This window comes from Narcine bancroftii, chromosome 5 (assembly GCF_036971445.1).
Source record: "Narcine bancroftii isolate sNarBan1 chromosome 5, sNarBan1.hap1, whole genome shotgun sequence".
NCBI lineage: Eukaryota > Metazoa > Chordata > Chondrichthyes > Torpediniformes > Narcinidae > Narcine > Narcine bancroftii.
In genome coordinates, this window is record NC_091473.1 from 14,709,164 (window position 1) to 14,734,658 (window position 25,495).

At 39.3% G+C, this 25,495-nt stretch overlaps 1 protein-coding gene across 4 annotated transcripts in view; it reads right to left on the bottom strand.

Moving 5' to 3' along the window:
* LOC138763152 (E3 SUMO-protein ligase ZBED1-like) overlaps positions 1–25,495 on the bottom strand; it is a 212,538-nt gene that overhangs the window by 154,598 nt on the left and 32,445 nt on the right. For 2 of the 4 annotated variants that reach the window (XR_011357353.1, XR_011357357.1), the window contains exon 1: positions 24,456–24,794. The exons of the other annotated variants lie outside the window; for them this stretch is intronic. The gene's annotated coding sequence lies outside the window, so the exon portion shown is untranslated. Of the gene's footprint in view, positions 1–24,455; positions 24,795–25,495 lie in introns of those variants that run through there. 4 annotated transcript variants of the gene reach the window in all.

Here is a 25,495-nt window from a genome sequence, read left to right on the forward strand (position 1 = left end):
ATAGAGATCCGTTAAAGGTGTCTTCATATAGACCAATTTCTTTGTTAAATGTAGACTATAAAATAATAGCTAAAGTATTAGCGAATAGATTAGCTAAATTTTTACCTAAGTTGATACATGTTGATCAAAGAGGTTTCATAAAGAATAGGTATGCTTCAGATAATATTCTTCGAGTGATTAGTTTGATTAATAAATATCGACAGTGCCCTGACCATCCGTTGGTGATATCTCTTGATGCAGAAAAGGCTTTTGACAGATTGAGTGGAATTTTTTATTTAAAGTCTTAGAGAAATTTAAGTTTGGTCCTTCTTTTATTGGTTGGATTAAAGCTTCATACAATAAACCAGTAGTCAGGGTATTGACAAATGTTCAAACCTTTTAGGGAATTTTTATGGAAGGGTATATTTCCGAGAGTAGCTTTGAATAAGCTAATCTGGAAATATGCATTAGGGGGATTACGCTTACCACATTTTCAAAATTATTATGAAGCAGCTCAATTTAAATTTATTAGTTCATTAATGGATTTGGAACGGCCCCCTAGTTGGGCTAAAATTGAGATGGTGAATATTTCTGAATTTGAAATACATCAATTTTTGTTTCGGTGGAATTTAAATTTATTACAACAATGTAATGTGCCTATACTAAAACATTTAATGAAGTTATGGATGATGAAAAATAGAACGATAGGTTCTAAGGGTAAATTATTGACTTTAACACTGTTATATAATAACCAACTTATTCCTTTTTCAATGTATAATCATTGTTTATTACATTGGAAATCTAAAGGTATAAAAAACTTGGGAGATTGTTTTAAAGAAGGTCAATTTTTATCCTTTAATCAAATGAGGGAAGATTTTGGTATTAATGAGAATTCTTTATTCGTTTATTATCAACTTCGATCCCTAGTAAAAGAAATATTTGGTACAGATATGATTTTACCTAAATTAACTAACTTTGAATCTTTTCTTGTGATTGCACCAAAGAAGGGATATATTTCATTGATGTACCAAATATTACAGGAAAGTATGGAAAAAAAGGGATGGGATAGATCTAAGATTAAATGGGAAAAGGATATTAACCTTACTTTTTCTGAGGATGATTGGTTAGAGATTTGTCATAATGGTGTTACTATATTGATAAATGTTCGTTATGCAATGGTTAATTACAATTTTTTACATCAATTGTATTTAATACCGGAAAAGTTTAAAAAAGATATGGTTTTAGTGAATCAGGCTCTTGTTTTAGATGTGGTAATTAGGTTGGAACTTTTTTTCATGCTGTTTGGTTGTGTGTACATATACAATCTTTTTGGAAAGCAATTCAATTGTTTTTGGAACATCTGTATAAGATCAAAATATTTTTGTTGAGTGAGTTGAATCCTTTGAAAAATTTGGGATTAGACAAATTTCAGATTGCTTTTGTATATTTAGCTTTATCTGTAGCAAAAAAAATGTATAGCAAGTACATGGAAAAATGCTAATGTGATTGATATTAATAGATGGCACAATGAGATGAAAATTTGTTTGGTAATGGAAAAAATCACGTATGTTTTACATTATAATTATTCTCTTTTTTTTAATGTGGTCTTTATATTCAGAATATTTACATTTAGATTTACCTTGTTAGATTTTAGTAAATATATTTCAGTTTTTTTTCTTCCTTTGGTTCTCTTAAAGAGAGCTGGCTGAGAGGGGGAGGGGGGTTCTTCTTTCTTTTTCTTTTTTTCCTTCTTTTTTATATATAAAGATTTTTTTTAATTGTTCATAATATGTACTTTTTTTTTACTGTATGTAATAACCTTTGAATGAATAAATAAAGTTATTAACTGTGCCCAAGACCATCATTATTCACTCTAATCAGAAGCCATAGATGACTGCAGAGGTACATGTGCTGCTCAGAACCGAGACACTGCCTTCAGAGCGGATGACAAGGTAGCCAAGTTATTGCAAGAGCCAAGCTGTCTAAGGCTATCATGGAAGCAAAGCGTGCACATGCCCAATGCATTCATAGTCACTTCCTGGACAGCAAGGATGTACGATGCATGTGGAAGGGCATCCAAGATATCACCAACCATCTGCCTGTGCTGGTGATGCATCCCTCCCAGACACACTGAACCACTTCTATGTGCATTTTGAGGGGAAAAATGACATGATGGTGAAGAAGACCATCTCTCCTCCAAATGATCAGGTGCTGTGTTTTGCAGTGGCTGATATGAAGAGAGTTAGGCAAGGTCAGCCCACAGAAAGCTGGTGGACTGGATAACATTCCCAGCAGAGTGCTCAGGGGATATGTGGCTCAACTAGCAGATGTTCTCACCAACATCCTTGACATCTCCCTGAGAAGTGCCGTGGTCCCAACGTGCTTCAAAGCCACCATCATTGTCCCCGTGTCCTGCTCAATGACTACCACCATGTCACCCTCTTGTCTATCGTCATGAAGTGCTTTAAGAGGCTCATCATAGGGCACATCAAGCTTTTGCTGCCCTGTCATTGGATCCCCTGCATTTCGCATACAGATCCAACCACTCCACGGCGATGTGCTCACCATTGCCCTCCATCTAGCTCTCACCCATATAACCATATAACAATTACAGCACAGAAACAGGCCAGTTTGGCCCTTCTATTCCATGCAGGACACTTATTCCCATTGACTTGCACCCAGCCCAACTCTCTCGTCCATAAAACTACCCAACTTTTCCTTAAATGTTAAAATTGAGCTCATATCGACCACTTTGGCCAGAAGCTCATTCCACACTCCCTCCATCTTCTGAGTGAAGAAATTCCCCTTGTTTCCCCTAAACTTTTCCCCTTTCAATCTCAATTTATGTCCTCTTATTTTAATCTCTCCCACTCTCAATGGAAAAAGCCTCTCCATATTGACTCTATCTGTCCCCCTTGTAATTTTAAATATCTCTATCAAATCATCTCTCAAGCTTCTATGCTCCAGGGAATAAAGTATTACCCTGTTTAACCTTCCCCTGTAATTCCAACCCTGAATACCAGGCAGCATTCTGTAAATCTTCTCTTCACTATCTCTATTTTGCTGATAGCCTTCCTATAATTTGGCAACCAAAACTGCCACAATATTCCAAATTTGGCCTTACCAATGCCTTATACAACTTCAACATGACATCCTAACTCCTGTACACAATACTCTGATTTATGAAAGCCAACATGCCACATGCTTTCATCACCCTATCTACTTGTGACTCCACTTTCAAGGAATTATGTACCAAAATTCCTAAATCCCTTTGTTCTATTGCACTCCTCAATTGTCTCCCATTTAACATGTATGACGTTTATTGATTATTTCTGCCAAAATGCAGCACCTCACATTTATCAGTATTAAACTCAATCTGCCATCTTTCAACCCATTCTTCTAACTGGCCTATAACTCACTATAAGCTTTGAAAACCTTCTTCACTGTCCACAACACCACCAATCTTAGTATCATCTGCATACTTACTAATCCAATTTACAACCCTATCATCCAGATCATTAATATATATGACAAACAACAATGGACCCTGAGGCACTCCACTAGTCATTGTCTTCCAATTTGAAAAACAATTTTCCACTGCTACTCTCTGGCATCTCTGATCCAACCATTGTTGAATCCATTCACTACTTCAACATTAATACCTAATGATTGAACTTTCTTAACGAACCTCTTATGCGGAACCTTGTTGAAGGCCTTACTAAAGTCTATGTAGACAAAATCCACAGCATTCCACTCATCAAGCTTCTTAGTAACTTCCTTGAAAAACTTTATAAGGTTTGTAAAATATGATCTACCATGCACAAAACTGCAATGGCTACTCCTAATCAGTCCCTATCTATACAAATAATTGTATATACCATCTCTAAGAACACTCTCCATTAATTTACCTATCACTGACATCAGTCTCACAGGCCTATCATTACCAGGTTTACTTTTAGAGCCATTTTTAAACAATGGAACATGTGCTACCCTCCAATCCTCCAGCACCTCCTCCATGGCTAATTACATTTTAAATATTTCTGTCAGAGCCCCCACTATTTGTACACTAACCTCCCTCAAGGTCCTATAGAATATCTTGTCAGGACCTGGAAATTTATCCACCTTTATTATCTTTAAAATAGCTAGTACTATCTCTGCATTAATCTGTATATTTTCCATGGCCTCACTACCAGTTTTCCATACTTCACCTGACTCAATATTCATTTCCTTAGTGAATACTGAAGGAAGATCGTTTAAAATTTCTCCCATCTCTTCTGACCCCTCACATAGCCTACCCTTCAGATCCTCAAGGGGTCCAATTTTATCCCTCACTATTCTTTTATTTTTAATGTACCTGGAGAAACCCTCTGGATTTATTTTTACCTTGCCTGCTAAAGCAGCCTCATATCTCCTTTTAGCTTTTCTAATTTATTTCTTAAGATATTTTTGCACTCTTTGTATTCCTCAATCACCTCATATATTCCCTGCTGTCTATAACTATTGTACACATCCCTCTTCCTCTGAACCAAATTCCCAATATCCCTTGAAAACCAAGGCTCCCTATAATTTTCTAACCTTTCCTTTAATCCTCACAGGGACATAATGACTCTGTACTCAGAATTTCCCCTTTGAATATCCTCCATTTATCTGTTGCATCCTTCCCAGAAAATAAATTATCCCAATCCACACCTTCTAAATCCTTTCTCATCTCCTTGAGAGTCTTATTCCAATCAAGAATCTCAACCTTAGGCCCAGCCCTATCCTCCTCCAAAATTAACCTAAAACTAATAGTACTATGATCACTAGACCCAAAGTGTTCCCCAACACAACCCTCTGTCACTTAACCTATCTTGTTCACTAATAGGAGATCCAATACTTCCCCCTCTCTAGTCAGTTCTTCTATGTATTGATTTTGAAAACTTTCTTGAATACATTTTACAAACTCCAACCCATCCAGCCTTTATACAGTATGAGTGTCCCAGTCAATGTGTGGAAAGTTAAAATCTCCAATGGTCACCACCTTATGTTTACTACAGATATATCTCCTTACAAATTTGCTCCTATAATTCCCTCTGTCCATTGGGTGGGGGGGGGGGTCTATAATACATTCCCATTAGTGTTGTCATACCTTTCCCATTCCTCACTTCCACCCAAATAGCCTCATTGGATGAGGCCTCCAATCTATCCTGCCATAGCACTGCTGTAATGTTTTCTCCAACATGCAATTCTATTTCACCACCTTTTTTCCCCCCTGTTCTATCACGACTAAAGCAAAAGAATCCTGGAATATTTAGCTGCCAATCATTACCCTCCTGCAACCAAGTTTCACTAATGGCTACAATATCATATTTCCATGTGTCAATCCATGCTCTAAGCTCATCCGCCTTACATACCATGCTCCTTGCATTGAAATATATGCACAAGAAGATGTCCCCCACATTCACTCCTTTGATTACCATATATCTTTTCTACCCTCTCTCCTCCATTAATGTTAACATTCTGGTTCCTCTCTCCCTTCAAATCTAGTTGTCCTTCTGCCCTAATCTCCACACTCTCATTCTGATCCTCAACCCACTGCCAAACAAGTTTTAACCCTCCCCAACAGATCTAGCAAACCTGCCCACCAGGAAACTGGCCTCTTTCCAGTTCAAGTGCAGCCCATCCTTTTTGTACAGGCCAGACCTTCCCCAGAAGAGATCTCAATGATCTGGAAAATAAGGACTTGTATGTTCAAATGCTGTTTATTGACTTCAGTTTGGCATTCAACACAATCATACCTCAGTATTTGATAAGGAAGTTGAGCCTGCAGGGTCTAAACACCTCCCTCTGTAATTGGATTCTTGATTTCCTGTTGGGGAAACCTCAAGCAGTCCAGAGCAGTAACAGCACTTCCAAGGCCATCACACTAAGCACGGGGGCCCTTCAGGACTGTGTGCTTAGTCCACTACTGTATACTTTGCTGACCCACGACTCTGCAGTCAAACCACCTCGAACTACATCATCAAGTTTGCACCCCTAAGGGGTACATAGCCAAAATAAGGTTGAGAATGGCTGTTTTAGAGCCACTGTGCCTTAGTCTGTGGTGGGGACAACATGTCACAATCTATTCTGGTCATCTGATGATCCAAGGAATCATTCTGGTGACTCAGCCTTACAAAATGCCTGTCAATTGCACATTACTATATCTGGTCCTATATTTTACAGTCCAGATTATGAAGCATCAGCCCCTCAAATGCACAGAACAGATTAGGGTATACTGTCCTTACAAATGTGCATTGTGTAAAATGCCCAACAGTGCACAGTCTGACAGTGTGTGTCATTATTAATATGCTGCCCTCAATCATCCAGTACTGTGACATACTGGTACTCCATTGCATGCAGAAAACTTAAACGCTAATCTTTTAATTCTACATTTGATTTGCTAAACTTCAAAAATATATTAGGCTTGCACACTAACCCAGTCCTCATATAGAACCTCAATAAAGGGTTCTGACCCAAAACAACAACTGACCATCTCTCTCCATGGACACTGCCTGACCCACTGAGTCCCTCCAGCTTCCCAATGTTTGCTTAAGATTTCAGCATCTGAAGTTCATGTATTTCTGATGAAGATTTGGAGCTTGGCCTCGAGCATAATCTGTGTACTGGAGTGGAGGAAATGTGCTGGTAGACATATTCCAGTAGGAATGTTGTTGCTGAGATGCAGCTTTGCATGAAGAAAAGTGACAGGATGATGCCGATTACCACTGGGATTCAATATATTGTGCAGCCTTAATTTAAATCAAGTGGTCTTGACATGAAGCACAGAGTTGAATTTCAGTGGATGGTCAAATCGGGGAAGATGCTCCACAGTCTCTCCTGATTGACAGAAGTGACTGCTTTTGAGGGGATTGAGAGAGGTCACTCATCATGGTTGCTGCTACTCCCTGCAGAACTTTGAAGTTGTCCCATAGTGAGATCCTGTCCACTGCACCAATGGATAGATAGAATCTATAAAGCAATTCTGAAAGTTACCCTTTGGCTATGGGATAAAGAGCTGAGGAGGATCTGGCACTGACTTTCTCTTTGGGACAGGCAAAGATGGTCTGTAGTTACCACTTGAATCTGTCTCATTTCTGCAAGACAAAGGGTTATCACAGCATCCCTTAAGCCCCGTGTGTCTTCCCAGATTTGGATGATAAGGTGTGACTTAAATTCCTTTTATTTAGAACTTCAGAAGGGCCACAGTCTACTCCTGAGGCTTTGTTGTATTTCAGTTGGTATTTGGCATTTTTGAGTTGAGGTAGCAAATATGTCAAGAAGTTGCAGCCAATGGTCATCAAATCTGTGAAATGTTCCTCCAGCTGAAACTTCATTGCCTTTCTATCTTCGACAAACTCACCTGCATCTTGGCTCTTAGTGAGGTCTTATGGTGTATGGGACATTGACATAATATCCACACAGAAGAATCTAAATTAAATTTAGAGATATAGCATGGTAACAGGCCATTTCAGACAATATATTGTGCAGCCTTAATTTACAGGCCCAATTTACATCCAATTAACCTACACCCCCCTGGTACTTTTCAAATGGTGAGAGGAAACTGGAGTCTCTGGGGAAACCCACACAGACATGGAGAGAATGTAATGGGGAAGCTCGGTAATTCACAGAGCTAAATAAGGATCTGTGCCACTGTCTTGTGCTTTCTTGATCAGCTGTTTAACTATGTGAATTCCTTTCTCTGCTTTACCATTTGACTGGGGATGCAGAGGACTTGAATTCACATGTCAAAAATCATACTCTTCTGCAAAGTTCTGGAATTCCCTACAACTATATCACGGTCCATTGCCACTGTAGACAATTTGATTCATTCCTTGTCTTACAAAGATTGACTTCATGTATCTGATCATGCAGGCAGCATATGTTGGGAAGCAGTGCCATCTCAGGATAGTTTGATAGAAAATCAATAACCAGCAGGTAATTCTTTCCATCCAGGTGGAACAGATCAGTCCCAACTTTCTGCCATGGCTCCTCTGATAAGTCAGTTATGGTCATGGATTCCTTTGGCTACTTTGCGTGACGTTTCAGACAAGCCTCACAGCTTGAGATGATTCTGTCAATATCAGCATTTATCCCTGGCCAATAAACAGCAGTTCTGTCCCTCTTGCATTTTTCCATTCCAAGGTGCCCCTCATGCAGCCTTTTCAGCATATATCATCACAGTGATAAGGAATGATAATTCTGGTCTGCCTGAATGGAAGCCTATTGACAACACTCAGCTCTGCTCTGATGTTGTAATATTGTTGACATTCACCTCTAGGCCATCCTACATTCAGATTTTTAATGACTTCTATTTCAGCTGCAATTGATGTCAGATATGGGAAGAGATTCAGCAATCAGGTTCACGTGGCGATTCATATCTGTCTCGTGGTATGCTCATTGTATGCTTCACTCTGTGTTGTTTCCCTGGACAGCACATCAGCTAATACAATGTTTCCCTGTTGTGTACACCAATTTAAAGTCATAATGCTGTAGCTTCATCATCAGTCTTTGGATTCGTAGTAACATCTCACTGAGGTTTTTCTTCATTATGGCTATTAATGGGTTCAGGTCTGTCTCTGCCACGAATGTTGGTCGACCAGGCACATAGCTGCGGAATTTCTTGAGTCCCTAGACCAAACCTAGACATTCATCATCCTTGATCTTTATCCAACTGGCTTCAAATCTTCTCCCACAGCCTGAAGTAGTACATCACCTATTCCATCTTTTAAAACATCTGTAGATATTTTTGTCTTTCTGGATGGGTCAAAGAACATTAAAAGCACCGGTTCTGCAGGAAGAATGGTCTTCAATCATCCCCATTCTTCCTCGTGGTTGGCCAGCAACTTGAATTCACACTTGTCATATAACAACTCCCTTGGGTACATTGTTTGAAATACAGGTTTGATATGAATTTACCAATGAAATTAATCATTCCCACACTCTCAATATGCCCTTTTAGTCTGTGAGTCTGGGCATCTTTAGAATTGTTTTTACCCTGCTCTTGTCTTGCTCTACATCTGCCTCCAACAGTTTATCTCCCAAAAAGGTGAATTCCTTCACACCAAACTGACATTTTGCTCTGTTTAGCTTTAAGCCATACTTCTGGATGTGCTGTAGCACTTTGATGAGATTCTCGTGTTGCTTTTGTGTTAATCCCCATAGGATCATGTACATGTTAATCCATTTACATGTGTACCCCATTTATGCTTTCTATGATGTGCTCCATTGTTCTGTAGAACACTTCAGGAGCTGAAGAAATTCCAAAAGGCATCCTTAAACATGAGTATCAGTTAAAATCTTTGCACTGGCTACCTCACTTATAATTTCATCCCTGGTTGGAATCTGATAATATTCCCTCTTTTATTGGCATTCATGTCTTTTGGGTCCATGCACATGCATAGGTCAACATTCTTCAGTTTGATACACACCATTGAATTTACTAATTCTGTGGGCTCCTCCACTTTCTTTATTACCCCTAGTGTCATCATTTGTTTGAGTTCCTGCTTGATCTTGTCTATTAGTGGTGCTGGAATCTGACTTGGGGCATGAACTACTGGTTGTGCATCCTTCTTTAACTGTGAATTATGTGAATGGTACAACATCAAACCCCTTGAAGATGTCTGGAAGTTGATCCAGTATTTTTCATGTTATTCTGTGCATTGGTGCTGTTAATATGGTACATCCTCTTGACTAGGCCTAGTTTTTCAAATGCTTTGTCACCAAGCAGTGAGTCATTCCATCTTGGACTATTGCAAACATGAGGTGGTGCTCTTTACCTTTAACTTTCACCTTGAGTCTACATGTGCTTTTGTGTCAATGTGGTTCCCATTGTAGGTCTTGAGCGGAAAAGAATTTGGATGGATGTATAGCTTTATCTTCATTGTCCTGATGTCACATTCACAGATCAAATTGGCCTTTGCACCTGGGTCCAACTTGAAAGGAATATCTGTTCCATCTGCATGCAATGGCACCATCCACTTGTCTTGCTCAACTCTGTTCACACTGGGCTGTTCAGTGTATGTTAGTTTGAAACCTCCTTACGCTACTATGCCCATGAAGAATGCATCACTGAGTGCACACTTTCACTTCTGCTTTGTTTCCCTTTGAAAAAAATATTGCTTTGCATAGCAATTCCATCCTTTACTTGTTACAGACATTTCCATTGGTTGGGCATTGTCTTGGTGCATGTTGAGGGTCACATTGTTTACACTTACATTGTCTCTCCATTTTTTTTGTTTCCTATGTCTAGTTCTTTGTTTATGTGTGTGTCCAGACAGTGGCTACAGCTGTGCCTTCGTTTTCATCAGCCCTTGCCCTCTAACCAAACTTTACTGTGTGCTGCAGAGCTAATTCACTGGCATAGCATATCTTCACAGCTCCAGCAAACGTAAGCTCTATCACACATAGCAACCTCTCTCTCAACTTCTTGTCAATAATTCCAAACACAATTTGATCACAGATCATTGAATCTTCCAGCAATCCAAAATTGCATATTCTTGCTTTCAATTTCATCTCCATTTTAAAAAAAAGTATCAAAGCTCTCTGCCTGCAGTTGCACATGCGAGTGAAACACATACCTCTCAAATGTTTCATTTTTCTTTGATGACCAGTGTCCATCAAACATCTCATTAACCTCGTCAAACTTGACCTGGTCATCTGCCTTGGCAAAAACAGATGTGTTGAAAACCTCGAGTGCTTGACGTCCTGCCACAGTAAATATCAGTGCAATCTTAGATACAGCATGAATAATTATTTGAACAACTGCTTCTCATGGTTGAGATTCCCAGTGCCACAGCATCAGGTGGCTTCACACTTTCCATGTCTCCTGCTGATACCCACTCCTGGTAGCATGTGATGTTTCTTCGATTGTGATAAAATAACTTAGGTTCTTTTGTATTACTTATATTTTATTATCATCTCATGACCTCATGGGACACATCCATTTTGTGCATCTAACCCAAGTTGGGACATTCCAACTCTAATGCCCTCTAGTGGTCAAGAGGATCACCAGCTCCCAATAACCACAACCTTGGCCCTCTGGTTACTCAAATTTGGAGTATAAGGCAACTAATCAGGACAAACAATGAAACAGAATCAACAAGTGAACTCACAGGGACCCTTTCCAATCTGCTCATCTTCTGAAATGCTGAATTGCAAGGGAAAGTGGTCATCTGATCGCTCCATCAAGTATCCAGAATATGGCTGGTCTTTGAATTCAGCTCCACTTTCTTGAACAATCCAGAAATCTATCCATTTCTGATTTGAATGAATGCAATGACTGAGCCTTTTCAGGGTCGAACATTTTCCAGAATCACTACCAATGTTTTTTAATGTTTTAAATTTAGATATACAGCATGCGAAAAGGCCCTTCCAGCCCATGAACCTGTACCCCCCCAAAACCTTGATTTACCTACAACCCCCATATATTTTGAAGGGTGTGAGGAAATCAGAGCTCCCAGAGGAAATGCATGTGGACATGGGAAGAATGTACAAACTCCTTATAGACAGCACCATATTGGAACCTGGGTTGTTGGCACTGTAATAGCATTACACTAACCTCTACTGGCCAAGTGAAACTCATACAGTATTCCTCTTGAATGGTCTACCCGGATTCTAGGCTCCTCAAATTTCAGACACCAAAAACTGTTGTGCCTTGTAAGAATATTGTAAATTCAATATCTTAATCTTCTAAACCTGCAGAGATGTGGGCTCAGTCCATTCAATGACTGCTTGGAACCACTCCAAAGAACCTTTGTACCCCATCTATCCCGTTATAATTACAGCAAGATTGCGTTACTCAAATTGCTGAAAGCAAAAGCCAACATATTCTGTGCCTTCCCAGGCATTTGCTGCTCATGCATGTGAACCTTCCCTCGCCAGCCCTCTTCCACTCTCACCAGCACCCTCCCACTTTTGCCTGACTTCTCCTGCTCTCCCCAGCCCCCGCTACACACTCTCCTCAGCACCCTTTCACTCTTGCCAGCCCCTCACCCTTCCACCAGCTCCCTCCCACCCGCCCAATTCCTTTGCACTCTCCCCAGCTCTCTCTCTCTCTCTCTCTCTCTCACCAAACCTTTCCCACTCCTGACAGCCCCCTCCCACTGTCACCTGCCACCTCCACTCTCCCCATTACCCCTCCTGAGGGATTTTTTCGATGCAGCAGGTCCTAGCATTCTTTCTATTATTAACAGTTCCTTAGCCACAAGGACAGTTCCAATTTGCTTCAACCGTGCTATGGTCCAGCCCCTCTAGACACCTCCACACCCAAAAATTACAAACCAGATTCTAAACTGCCATTCCTGTCAAAGGTTCTCAAAAAATTTGTTCTTAGCCAATTGTTTCCCTACCTACATCAAAACAACATATCAGAAAAATTCCAGTCAGGTTATAAAGCCCACCACAGCACAGAGTCAGCCTTACTAAGAGAATACAATGACCTGCTCCTCACCACCGACTCAGAAAGTTCTGCCATTCTAATCCTCCTCGAGCTTTGTGCAGTGTTTGATAATGCTATTTTATGACTGAAATGCTTCATCGCAGGACGTAAAGTGCTGAATGTCTCAAAACTTCCTGAAGCTAAACAAAGGCAAATCAGAGATCATTGTATTTGGACCCCCAAATTCCACCAAAATTATCACCAATACCTTCGGCAACTTATCCACCATCATTAAACCACACATCAAATCCCTTAGTGTGATTTTCGATTCCACTTTCAAGTTTGACAAACAAGTTAATGCGGTAGTAAAAGCTGGCTTTTTCCAGCTCCGCACCATTGCCAAAATCAAATCATTCCTGTCACTGAAAGACCTCGAGAAAGTTATCCATGCCCTCATTTTCTCCTGTTTAGACTACTCCATCTCTCTTTACACGGGTATTAGTCAGTCATCATTATCCCGTCTGCAACTGGTTCAGAATGTGGCAGCAAGGGTCTTGACAGGAGCCAAGAAAAGGGATCATATCTCCCCTATTCTTTCATCCCTTCACTGGTTGTCAGTACGGCTCAGGATAGATTTTAAAGTTCTCCAGTTTATTTACAAAGTTATCAATGGACTATCCCCCTCCTACAGCATCAATCTCCTAATGCCCTACTCCACTTCAAGACCCTTCAGATTGGCCAATTTAGGGCGCTTGGTTGTTCCGCGCTCAAATTTCACTCAGGAGAGATCACGCCTTTGTGATAGCAGCCCCCAAACTGTGGAACAATATTCCTCCCTCCATCAAATCAGCCCCTTTTTAATCCAGGCTGAAGTTGTATTTTTACTCAAGTGTTTGGAAATGATTGCATACATGTTGTATGTACAATTCTAAACCTCGGATACCCATTTTATACTGCACTTTAAATAGCTGCTTAAGTTAAGATGTAATTTATGATCTGTACAGCACTTTGGTCAACGTGAGTTGTTTTAAATGTGCTATATAAATAACTAAATTAAACTGTGTTCAGAAGCTCATTAAAAGAACCACAAATCAATGCAAATTATTTACATCTTCCCATAAACCACAATAAAGGGATAAACAACTTTTTTATTTAATTGAACTAAATCTGGACATCACAAACAAGGCCAATGTTTACAGGTTGTGGCCATGCAAAAGATTTAGACAGACATGTATTTGTTGAGTTCTCTATGAAGAGTATCAAAAAGACAGTTAAGATCTCAAAATCAAGAGTTTTTTTTCACTGAAAATGGATAAAGCAAGTTTGAAGTGACCAAGGCAGCAGAAAACAAAAAGCCAAGGAAGTTTCTACTAAGCCAGGAACATCAAGCGAAAGCCCGAAAAGGAATGGCATAAGAGTGGCCTTCGGACTGGTGGCAGAGCTGGGAAGTTAGGGACAAGAACTAAACATTATCCTTGAGAAAATAGATAATTTGCAGGTGTCTGAACTGTAATAAGAGACATATCTGAGAGGATGACGGAAATTAAAGAAATTGTTGAAGATTTAATACAAAGAATGACCCAAGTAGAAATAGACTTAGTAAATATACAAGATAAGCTAAAAGCTATGGAAAAAGATGAAAAGAAATAGGAGGTTGTCAGACAAGGTGTGCTGGACAAGATCGACCGCATGGAGAATTTTAGAAGACAAAATAAATGTTCGAATTATCAGACTGAAAGAAGGGATCGAGTGGAGTGATCTGGTGAACTTCTTTGAAACATGGATCCTACAAGTGCTGGTAGAAGAAAAATTCAGAGAAAAACTACATATTGAAAGGGCTCACAGGACCCTCGGGCCCAGAAGAGTCGGTGATCAGTGACCACAACTGGTCCTGTTAAGACTTTTGAGTTACCGGGAATGGGAGAGAATACTGGGAGCAGTATATGAATACTCTAAACAAAATAATGGCCTGCCCAAGCTTGACCATGAAAAAGTGCTAAAGGTAGTCCTCGACTTCCGATCTATGTGAGTTACATCTATCTGCACAAATGACCAAAATGTTTTTTTAAATCTTTATTAAAACTGCTGTACAGGTACATATTTTGTATTAAAAGTATTGTATACAGTGATCCCCGATCCTGATGGCAGCCCGAAGACCCCATTCTCCATCGGCAGCCCAAGGTACCAATTCCCAGCGGCAGCTTGAGGTCCCCATTCCCCGTCGGCAGCCCAAGGTCCCCGTTTCCTGACTTACAATCAATCCAAGTGTAATTACAACCAATCTTTCTGGATCCCCCCCATTACAGTTGTAAGTTGGGAACTACCTGTGTTTTTTCAAGATTTTGGTCCTACTTTGATTAAGCAAAGGAAGGAGTTTGACAATGTAAAAAGATAATTGCGTTCCAAAAACTTGAAATACTTGATGATATACTCCATGACGCTGAGGTTTGAAATAGTGGAAGGTAATCAGCAATTTTTCATGTCAAAGAATGAGTGGAAGGCTTCTTGCGAAGATTATGAAAAGACTAAAGTTGCCAAGAGAGAAGACTTTGAAGAATGTTTACAATAGATAAGAGTGAGGCAATGCCATCGTGAAGAATTTTGATTATGACAGATAGCAAAGAAGTAGTAGATTTAAATGGAAGACAGATGGAACCAAATATTTAGGAATAATAAGATAATAACTTACGGAACTTATATAAATTTAATTACACTCCTCTTTTTGAAAAAATAGAGAAAGATTTACAGAAATGGAAAGACCTGCCGATTACTTTAGTGGGAAGAGTAAATTGTATTAAAATTAATGTGATGCCAAGATTACAATATTTTTTACAATTGTTGCCTTTTGCACTATCTAAATATTTCTTTAAATTATTAAATAATAATATAAGGCAATTTCCATGGAAATAACAAAGTCCCAAGAATTTCATTGGAAAAGTTAACATGGGATTACAAACTGGGAGGACTTAGGCCTCTGGATTTAAAGAAGTATTATTTATCAGCACAAGCTAGACATTGAAGACAGCCCCACTTCTTGGATCTGAATGGGTTTGAATTCAATAAAGCAGCAGCAGGGGAATTTATTTTCAAGTGGAATGTTAAGTTAATAACAAAAAATACAGATAATCCCATATTAATATATATGATTAGAATATGGCAAGAATGAGCATATTGGAAAAAAAGCAGGGATATCACTAAGAACGCCATTATGTAAAAATATGTTGCTGCCCATAAATCTGGGCAACAAAATATTGAATTCATGGTATAATAAAGGAATAAGATATATTGAGGATTGTTCTGTGGAGGGATCTCTTGTCTTTTGAACAATTAAGAAATAAATATGGAGTAGCTAATTGAACATTTTTTTTGTTTTCTTCAGCTAAGACATGAAATTAGTGAAATGGAACGAACGATATGGCTGGGGAATACACCTAAATTTATAACTAAGATGTACTATGCTCTCCAGAATGAAAGCGTGAAACCAGGTTTAAAGAGATCGAAAGATGGGAGTCAGATCTAAGTGTTGCAATAATGGGAAGATGTTGGTCTGATTGGTGCTTGGATCTGATTGGTGCTTGACATCAATTATTTCAATATAATTTCCTTCACCAATTATATCTCACACCACAGAAATTACATAAATCAAAATCTGAAATATTGGATATGTGTTTTAGATGTGGGACATAAATAGGAATGTTTTTATATGCTACGTGGTTGTGTGTGAAGGTGAGACCTTTTTCACAAGATCACAAAAGGAACAGAAGCAGGCCATTTGGTCCATTGAGTCTGCTCCGTGAAACTTCCGAGCTAAAATGTTATCACATCTAGTTCCAAGTTCCAGCCCTGTCCCCATATTCCTTGATACCCTAATTAGATACCTATCAATTTCCCCTTTAAATTCCCCCACAGCTGCATGTAGCAATGAATTCCACAAATCCTCTACCTTCTGGCTAAAGAAATTTCTCCTCATCTCTGTTGTAAATCGGGACATTTAATTCTAAGACTGTGCCCTCTTGTCCTGGAATCACCCAAAATGTTTCTATGAGATCCCCTCTCATTCTTCTATATTCTAATGAATAGAGTCCAAGAGCCACTAAGCGTTCCTCATATGTTAGCCATCTCATTCCTGGAATCATTCTGGTAAACCTCTCTAGCCTTGTTATATCCTTTCTAAGATATGGGCCCAAAACTGCACACACAACTCCAAATAAAGTCTCACCAGAGCCCCACAGAGTCTCATCAACACCTCTTTATTCTTATACACAATCCCCTTTGAAACGAATGCCAACATAGCATTCACCTTCTTTATCATCAAACCAACCTGGCGGTCAACTTTCAGGTTATCCTGCACGAGGACCCCTAAGTCCCTTTGAATTTTCTCCCCATCCAAATAATAATCTGACCGCTTATTTCCTCTACTAAAATACACAACCGTTCATTTCTCAACATATCTCATCTGCCATTTCTTCACCCATTCTCCTAACCTGTCCAAGTCTCTCTGCAACCTTTGATTTCTTCTACACTTCCTACTCTATCTCCTATCTTGGTATCATCTGCAAATGCAAACTTAGCCACAAAACCATTTAATCCACAATCTAAATCATCAATATACATTGTAAAAAGAAGCAGCCCCTACACTGACCCCTGCAGAACAGCACTAGTAACAGGCAACCAACTAGAATAGGATCCCTTTATTCCCACCCTTCGATTCATGCCTATCAGCCAATGCTCTACCCAATCTATTATTTTTCTAGTTATTCCATGGGCTCTCATCTTATTAAGCAGCCTCTTATGCAGAAACTTATCGAAGAGCTTTTGAAAATCCAAATACACAACATCCACAGCCTCTCCCTTGTCCATCCTACTTGAAATTTCCTTAAAAATTCTATTAGGTTGGTCAGATAGGATCTTCTCTTCATAAAACCATGCTGGCTTGGGCCTATTATGCCATCCACCTTGAAGAATTCCATAACCTCGTCCTTGAGGATCGATCCCAATATCTTTCCAACTACCAAAGTCAGACTAATAGGTCTATAATTTCCTTTCTTCTGTCTCCCTCCTTTCTTTAACAGCAGAATTACATTTGCAACCTTCCAATCCTCGGGAACCATGCCTGAATCTATTGTATTTCTAGAAAATCAATTCCAATGCCTCTACAATCTCCAAGGCCATCGCCTTCAGAACCTGTAGGTGCATTTCATCCGGACCCAGAGACATCTACTCTTAGACCATTCAGCTTACTAAGCAACATCTCTCTTAAATCCTAAATGTACTTAAATCTATTCCCAGAGACCTTTGAGTATCAGGTATATTGCTTATGTCCTCCACAGTGAAAACTGATGCAAAATATCCATTTAGTTCTTCTGCCATCTCTTTGTTACCCATTTTAATTTCTCCACCTTCATTTTCAATCAGTCCTATATCTACTCTTGTTTCTCTTTTACTCTTGTATCCTTTTGTATCTTATTTGCCAATTTCCTTTCATAATTCATCTTTTCTTTCTTTCTTAAAAATTCCCAGTCCTCTGCTTTTCCAGTAATTTTTGCTACACTGTATGCCCCCCCCCCCTTTAGCTTTTGTTTTAGCTTTAATCTCTCTCGTTAGTCACATCTGCGTCATTTTACCATTCAGAATTTTCATTTTCCTTGGAATATATCTATCCTGTGGTTTCTTATTTCTTGTAGAAATATCAACCAATTCTGTTCTGCCATCCCCCCCATCTAGCTTACTTTTCCAGTCAATTTGGGCCAGTTCCTCTCCCATTCCACTGTAATTTCCTTTGTTCCACTGAAATATTGACACACCTGATATAATTTTTTCCTTTCAAGAACCATTCAGGAGGTCAGGCACCATTTGTGGAGAGGGAAATATTTTCTTTTTTATGCTCTTTGTTTCTCGTTTTACCTGGGTTCTTAGTTTAATCGAATGAGAACTTGATGGGAAAGATAATCTTTCTCATTTCACTACTAGATAACTTCTATTCACCAAGGAGAAGGAAGCTGAAAATAATAAAATCAGAGAAGTGCTTTTATCTGGAACATGTCAGTGTTAAGAAGGATGAGGTGTTCAATATCTTGAAAAGCATAAAGATTCTTCAATTCCTAGGGGCAGATGAGAACAAGTATTGCCCCTCTCCAATAGGACTATTTACATTTGTGTCAAAATCTTTCTTGAACAGACAGCATATTCCATCCCACCCTGCACTAAGGTAAGGGCCAGATGATCCCATGATGTTATGGGAGACAAAGGAGGAGATAGTGGGGGCCTTAAGGAGATTTTTGCATCTTTACTAGCCAGAGATAAGGTGCCTGAAAACTAAGATTAGCTAATGCTGTTTTTCTATTTAGTAATGGATAAACCAGCTAACAAAAGCCTTGCATCTCTGGTAGGTAAATGAAGTCACGGATCAGTGCAAGAGAAATTACTATTTGGAAAGGCAAGGACTGATCAGTGAGAGAAAGCAAGGCTTTGTGAGGATGAATTCTGTCTCACTAATTGATTGAGAATTTTGAGGAGGTAATCAAGGGGATTGATAAAGACACGGCAGTGGATGTTGTCTGTACGGATATTATTAAAGCATTTGACAAGGTCCCACATTGTATGCTGGTTCGGATGAAAGAAAACATAGGATCCAAAACCAGCTTGGTGATAGAGAGTAGCGATGTGAGATTGCTTTTCTGGTTGGAAGTCTGTGACAAACTTTGTTGATTGTTAATGACGTGGATTTGAATGTAGGAGGTACGATTGTTAAGTGTGTAGATAACGTGAATGTTTGAAGTGTGGATAGAGAAGAACGTTGCCTAAAGGCTACAGCAGGACATAGATCAGTTAGAAATTTGTGCAGAGTATTGACAGGTGATAAGTACAAGGTGATGCATTTTGGGAAGTCAAGTAGGCATAGGACATATACATTGAATGGTAAGGAGTGTTGATGAAAAAAGGGACACCAGAGTCCAAGTTCTTTGAAATGGCAACACAGGATAGGGTTGTAAAGAATGAAAGTTACATGTTTGACTTCATAATCTGGGGAATAAAATCTAAAAGTTAAGATGTTGCAACATAAAGATGTACAAGTTTGGTCACATTTGAATTATAGTGCACAGTTCTGATCGCTGCATTGTAAAAAGAGTGTGATTAGGCTGTTGGTGAGCATAGAAGTGAATGATCAGGACATGGCCTGGTTTAGAGGGCTTTAGCATGGGGAGATTAGAAAGGCTGTGTTTGTTTTCCAAGGAGTGAAATAGGCTGATGGGTGACCTGATAGAGGTACAGTCTTCTCCATGGATTGTCACCTTGTCATGGTGGAGAAGCTTGTGTAATTCTGTGATCCTGAGAGTGATGCCGTCTGGAGCTATATTCCTGGTAGAGTCACCCATGGTGGTAAGGTCAAGGGTGATTTTCCTGACAAAGAACAATCCAACCAAGTCCTCAATGGTGGAACAAGCGGATGAAGTGACTCTCAACTCAATGGCTGTGAAGGTATACGGAGGATGCAACAAATCCATCAGCTCCAATCGTTGTGGTTTTCATGCCATTGGAATTAGTTGGTTGATTTGTGAAGTATCGTGTGCTTCTTGGAGTACAACTTCAAGAACACAATAAACAAATACAGGCACAGAGGCCTTCGGACTGTGGATCAATGGAATAAAGGCCATCTTCCTCGACTATGAGGAATAGCCACGACAAAGAGGTAGAGTATATAAATTTTGGTATTACATGAATCACCGCAGCCCAAAGCAGTAAATATGCACAGGTACAATTTCAAACAATCTGGATATGCAGGACGATCCTTTGCCACCATTTCACTTTCCCACTATTGGATCAGGAAGTTGTTTTGCCACTGACCTGCAGCCAATTCCAAAGATTCATTGAAGAATGTCAGACATGTCCTGCATTCCTTTATCATTACATGAATAGCTATTAATCAAATATTTAAGAGGCAACAAGATTCTGAAACAATATATCAGTGGAATGCAAGGTGCTGCTCATTCCAAATTTCAAGTTGGTAACAAATCATTTTGACAATAAATGTCACATTTTAAATATAATTTTCAACTTTACAAATGATTATTAATATGTACAGGAGTGAAAGAAGAAAAATTTTAGGGACAGAATTTATCTACGCTTGCAAAGGTTGTCAGCTTAGCTTTGCAGGGAGTGATACTGACCAATGAATTTGACTAACTTCTCCGAGTTAATAAAATGTACTGAAGGCAGTGTGGTTGATATGGTTGCCAACTTATGACAAGATTGAAGATTAGGAGACCGCTCCAAAATTGGAAAGACGAAGGGATCCAAGGCAAGTTGTGCAGTTAGCACAGCAATTAGCGCAACTGATACAGCATTAGCATTCTGGTTTCAAATCCAATGCTGTCTATAAGGAGCTTGTACATTCTCCCATTGTCTGCGTGGGTTTTCTCTGGGTGCTCCAGTTTCCTCCCACCATTCAAAACGTATCGAGGTTGTAGGTCAATTGGGTGTAATTTGGCACCCTGGGCTCATGGGCCAAAAGGGCCTAAAACCATCCTGTAGGTCTAATTTTTTTTTTAATTGGCTCAGTTATAGGTGTGATGGCAGAGGGTTGTTTTTGTGAATGGAAGCCTGTGACCAGAGGTGTACTTCAGGGAGATGCACTGGGACCCATACTGCATGCTATGCTCATGAATGTAGGAGATATGAATGTAGGAGATAGTGCCCGAAGATAACAATGGAAATTAGTGGTGGTCTTGATAGTGAGGAAGGTTCTCACAAGTTATATGATGACATTGATCAGTTGGTAAGATGATAAATGGCAGATTATATTTAATTCACCAGGATCATGTACTTTGGAAGCACTAACAAGGATTGGACAAAGTATTAAAGCCTTCAAGAGTATTGAGAGGCAGAAGGTGATGTATAAGGATCCTTGAAAGTGGCACCCTTGGTAGACTCTCCCCCAATTGCACCCCCCCCCCCCACCACCACCTTCGGCAGCTTCCCCTGTGGCCACAAAAAAGTGCTACACTTGCACCCACACCTCCTCCCTCACCACTATTCGGGGCCCCAAACTGTCTTTTCAAGTGAAGCAACACTTCACTTGTGTATTCATGGGAATTATCTACTACATCTGCTGCTCCCTTTCGTGACCTTCTCCACATCAGAGAGACTGGGTGTAAACTGGGAGATCGCTTCGCTGAGCACCTTCGCTCTGTCTGCATCAGTGACAGGGATCTCCCAGAGGCCAACTATGCCAATTCTGTGCCCCTCTCCCATGCTCACATATCTGAAATGGCCTCATGAACCATCTCACCAGACCACCTGTAATTTGGAGGAACAACACTTCATTTTCCATCTGCACACTCTACAACCAGATGGCATTAACATCGACTTCTTTAGTTTCTGCTAGCCTACTCTCTACGCTCTCTCCCCTCCCTTTCCCAGCCTTCCACCACCTTCCCTCTCCATTCAGAGCCATCCCTCATCCCCCTGCTTGGTGGTATGCCCTCCCTCCCTTATCAACTTAATAGCTCCTGTTTTTGGGAGTGTGCTCTGCCCCCTGCCCCTCACCCTCCCACCATTTTGTTTGGGCGTCTGCCTATTTTTTTTATATATACCTTGATGAAAGGCTTAAGCCTGAAACATTGTTTTTTGTATCTTTATCTTTGCTACATAAAGTACACTGTTTGACCAGCTGAGTATCTCCAGCATTGTATTTTTGCTTCAACCATGGTGTCTGCAGACTTTTGTGTTTTACACCCTGGAAAATATCATACAGATTTTAAAAATATTGGCCACTGCATGTAGTTTTAATCACCACACAATAGGAAAGGCATGGCTGCTTTGGGGTTGGTTCAGAAGAGATAACCAGGATGTCGCCTGTGATGAAGCATTTCAATCATGAAATGAATAGGTTGGATATGTTTTCCTTGGAGCAGAGGAGCTGAGAGAGACCTGTATGAGTTATACAAAGTTATGAGGGATAGATAGAAGTAGATTTTTCTCCAAACTAAAGGTACCTAAAATTATATGGCATAAGAATCCTTGAACACCAAGGTCCCTCTATTCCTCAATACTCTTCATGGCTCTACTAGTGTAGGGTAAGGTGGTGGAGACAAAATGTATTGTATGAACTTTTGATTGAGCCAAATGTAACTCCACCCATGTTTGAATCAGACAAAGGGAAAGCTTTGAAACACATGTTCAGTTTTCTCTGTCAGCTTTCACAGAGAGAGCATCTCTGTGAGGCTCTGTGCAGATAACTCATAATTCTGCAGAATAAAGGAAGCCTGACCAAGATTAAAGTTTGGAGTATAAGTCATTCTGTACAGTCCACTGAAAGAACTGGAATCCACAACTGTATTGTTAATTCTCACTAGCTTAAAATTTCACATGGAGAGACCAGGACTAAACAAGATTTTCATTATATTTCTCAAACTACCTAAATTAAACCTTTAAATTGTAAGTTTGAAACTCTTAGTGAAGCTAGAAGTAATTTCAATTTAAATTGATCTACAATATGGCAGAAGCAAATGCCAGCCACTGAAACCCATGTTGCCCAATTACACCCAATTAACTAATCAACCCCCATATGTTTTTGACGGGTGGGTTGTTTAGAGCACCTGGAGGAAACCCAAGCAGGCCACAGGGGAGAACATACAAACTCCTTACAAATACCGCCAGATTCGAACGCAGGTCACTAGTGCTGGAATAACGTTGCGCTGACCGCTACACTAACTGTGCCACTCTCTGACTTAAGCAAGTCTTTCAAACTATAAAGGTAGAAGTTCGGGAGCAATTCACAGTCGCTGCACGAGAAAGGCACCGAAGATTTACAAGCCAAGGGAGGAGACATTCCTTGCATTTGGTCCTTATTGCTGCTTTCTCTAAATGTGAGGGTGCAGAATTATCAAACCCAGTGAGAGGGTTTTAAATGTTACTGGGAAATTTAAAAAAGGCTTTCAGGGTTAGAATTAGTGCTACCAACTGGAGGTTGTAAGACTGTTTCAGAGGTATCACCGTGATAAACATACAATGTTGCATTCATATCTGTGAAAAGAAACCATGCGGGGGATATGTATCATAAATTTGCTTTGAAAGGTAAGCGAGGTGATGATGCAATAAAGATTGTTAGCATCTAGTGACTATTTGACAACCTGAAGTAAACAGCTGCCACTAGTCATTCCAGATATCAATTTGTAGATAAATTAGACATTTTAACAGTGAAGGTAACATCTTAAATCTGATACTCTATTTTACATTCAGAAAAAGAGCACACTCGTCAATACAACTTATCCAGGAACCAAAAGTGCATTTTCTAAATGATCAGAAACTACTAGAAGTGGAAGTCTAAACAATCCTTTAGTCCGTGTACTTAAAATAACATGGAAAGGAAAAAAAAATCAAAGCAGGTAATGGAATACTCACTGTTATTTACTTTGATAATGTACAAGGCAACAGATGTTGTTCCTTTACAAAAGACTGGTTAAACTTCACCTGAAGTACCGCGCTAACTCCAGGCTCCTTAATTTAGAAAGGATCTATTAGCCTCAGGTGAGCACACCATAGATTATATAGAAAAAATATATGGTCCTCGGTTAAATATTAGAGTAGATTAAGTTATCTGGGTTGCATTTTGTGGGATTTAAGTCGTCCTAGCATAGCTTAGTTCAAGTTTTCAAAATATGAAGAGAATTGTTGGGCTAAATGAAGTTACATTCATTGTTACGAACTAACACAGGAACAGCAATGGAAGATTCACCAGACAGTGGTAAATACAAAACAATAATTTTTATTAAACTATTAATCACAGAACAGTTCTCTCTTAACTCTAAGCTTACTTACTCTAACCTTAAACCTCACTATGTGTGAATGTAATTGTATAAATGTGTCTGTGTATTAAAGTCCAAACTATTTCAGTTTGAACTTGAGTCTGAAAAGTTATTTTTAAGGCCCAGTATTTTAAAGTCTTGTTGAACTTTAAGGTCTATTAAATTGTAGTTCAGAAATGATTATGAAACATCAAGTTCTTTTAAATTGTTACTTAAAGCAGTAATGAAGTGTTTGTTAACATTGATTCAGTCCTTAAACTGTTCAAACTCACAAATCTTGTTATTTCCCCAAGAGATTTCTTCTTAAACTCTCACACTGGTGATCTTCAACTCCCTCTTAGCTTCTTAAGATTCTGGAGTTTCTTTCTATGATGAGGCTACCTTCTAATAACAAAAAGAGACAGTCATAAGTGATCTGGCTTACTTTAAAGTCATTTAGAAGAGCACCTCCTCCTTCTCCAGAGAATTCTGTCAATTCCATCCTTCTTCTGATTTCTTCTGTCCTAAAGATGTCTCTGCCTTTGGATATATATACCCTTAGACATATGAAATTACATCACCAATGAGGTCAATCTTAATTCCTGGAAAACATGTGATAAGTTATTGGAATTTTAAACAGTTGCCAACCTCAGTTTCTTGTAAACCATATGATCTTCATACCTCTGGCTTGTAGACTTCACGACTCCAAAAGATTACCTCACTTCTGTTTCAAAGGCTTAAGTATAGCAGTCACATGGCTGAGTTTCATTTCTCTTGTTCAAGAGGCCTAAAGTGGTTTAGTTTAAAAACAGATGGCTTCCTTCAGCAGTTTTTATTGAGTACTTAAATACTTCAGTTTTTAATAAAGAAAACACTCCATTGTTCTTGAATAATTAAGACCCACTTCAGATCCATTAGCTCTGTATTTCCAAGACACATCGACTCTGAAAACGAACATACTTTCTGATTTCAATGGTGTATCTGTAAATGTGCTAACCTGTGTGTGATCCTGTACCAGCCCACAACTAACTTACTAAGAATACATATACAATATTTTAACTCTATAATTTACTTTACTAAGACATTTTTATAAGAAATAGAACTTAACCTTAACCTAAATATTACTATTAACAGATTTATTACAGCATCAATTGGTGAGTCTGGTGCTTCCACAAAGAAAGTAGGAGCTCTCTTGTGAAACTGCAATTGGTGCAAAGTCAATGGCTGATTTCCAATTTGGAATTCGTGGATTTTATTTATCAAATGAATTCCAGGCAGAAAAATAAAGTTAGGCCATAGGTCAGCCTTTGGATGCAGTGCAGGACATGGGAAG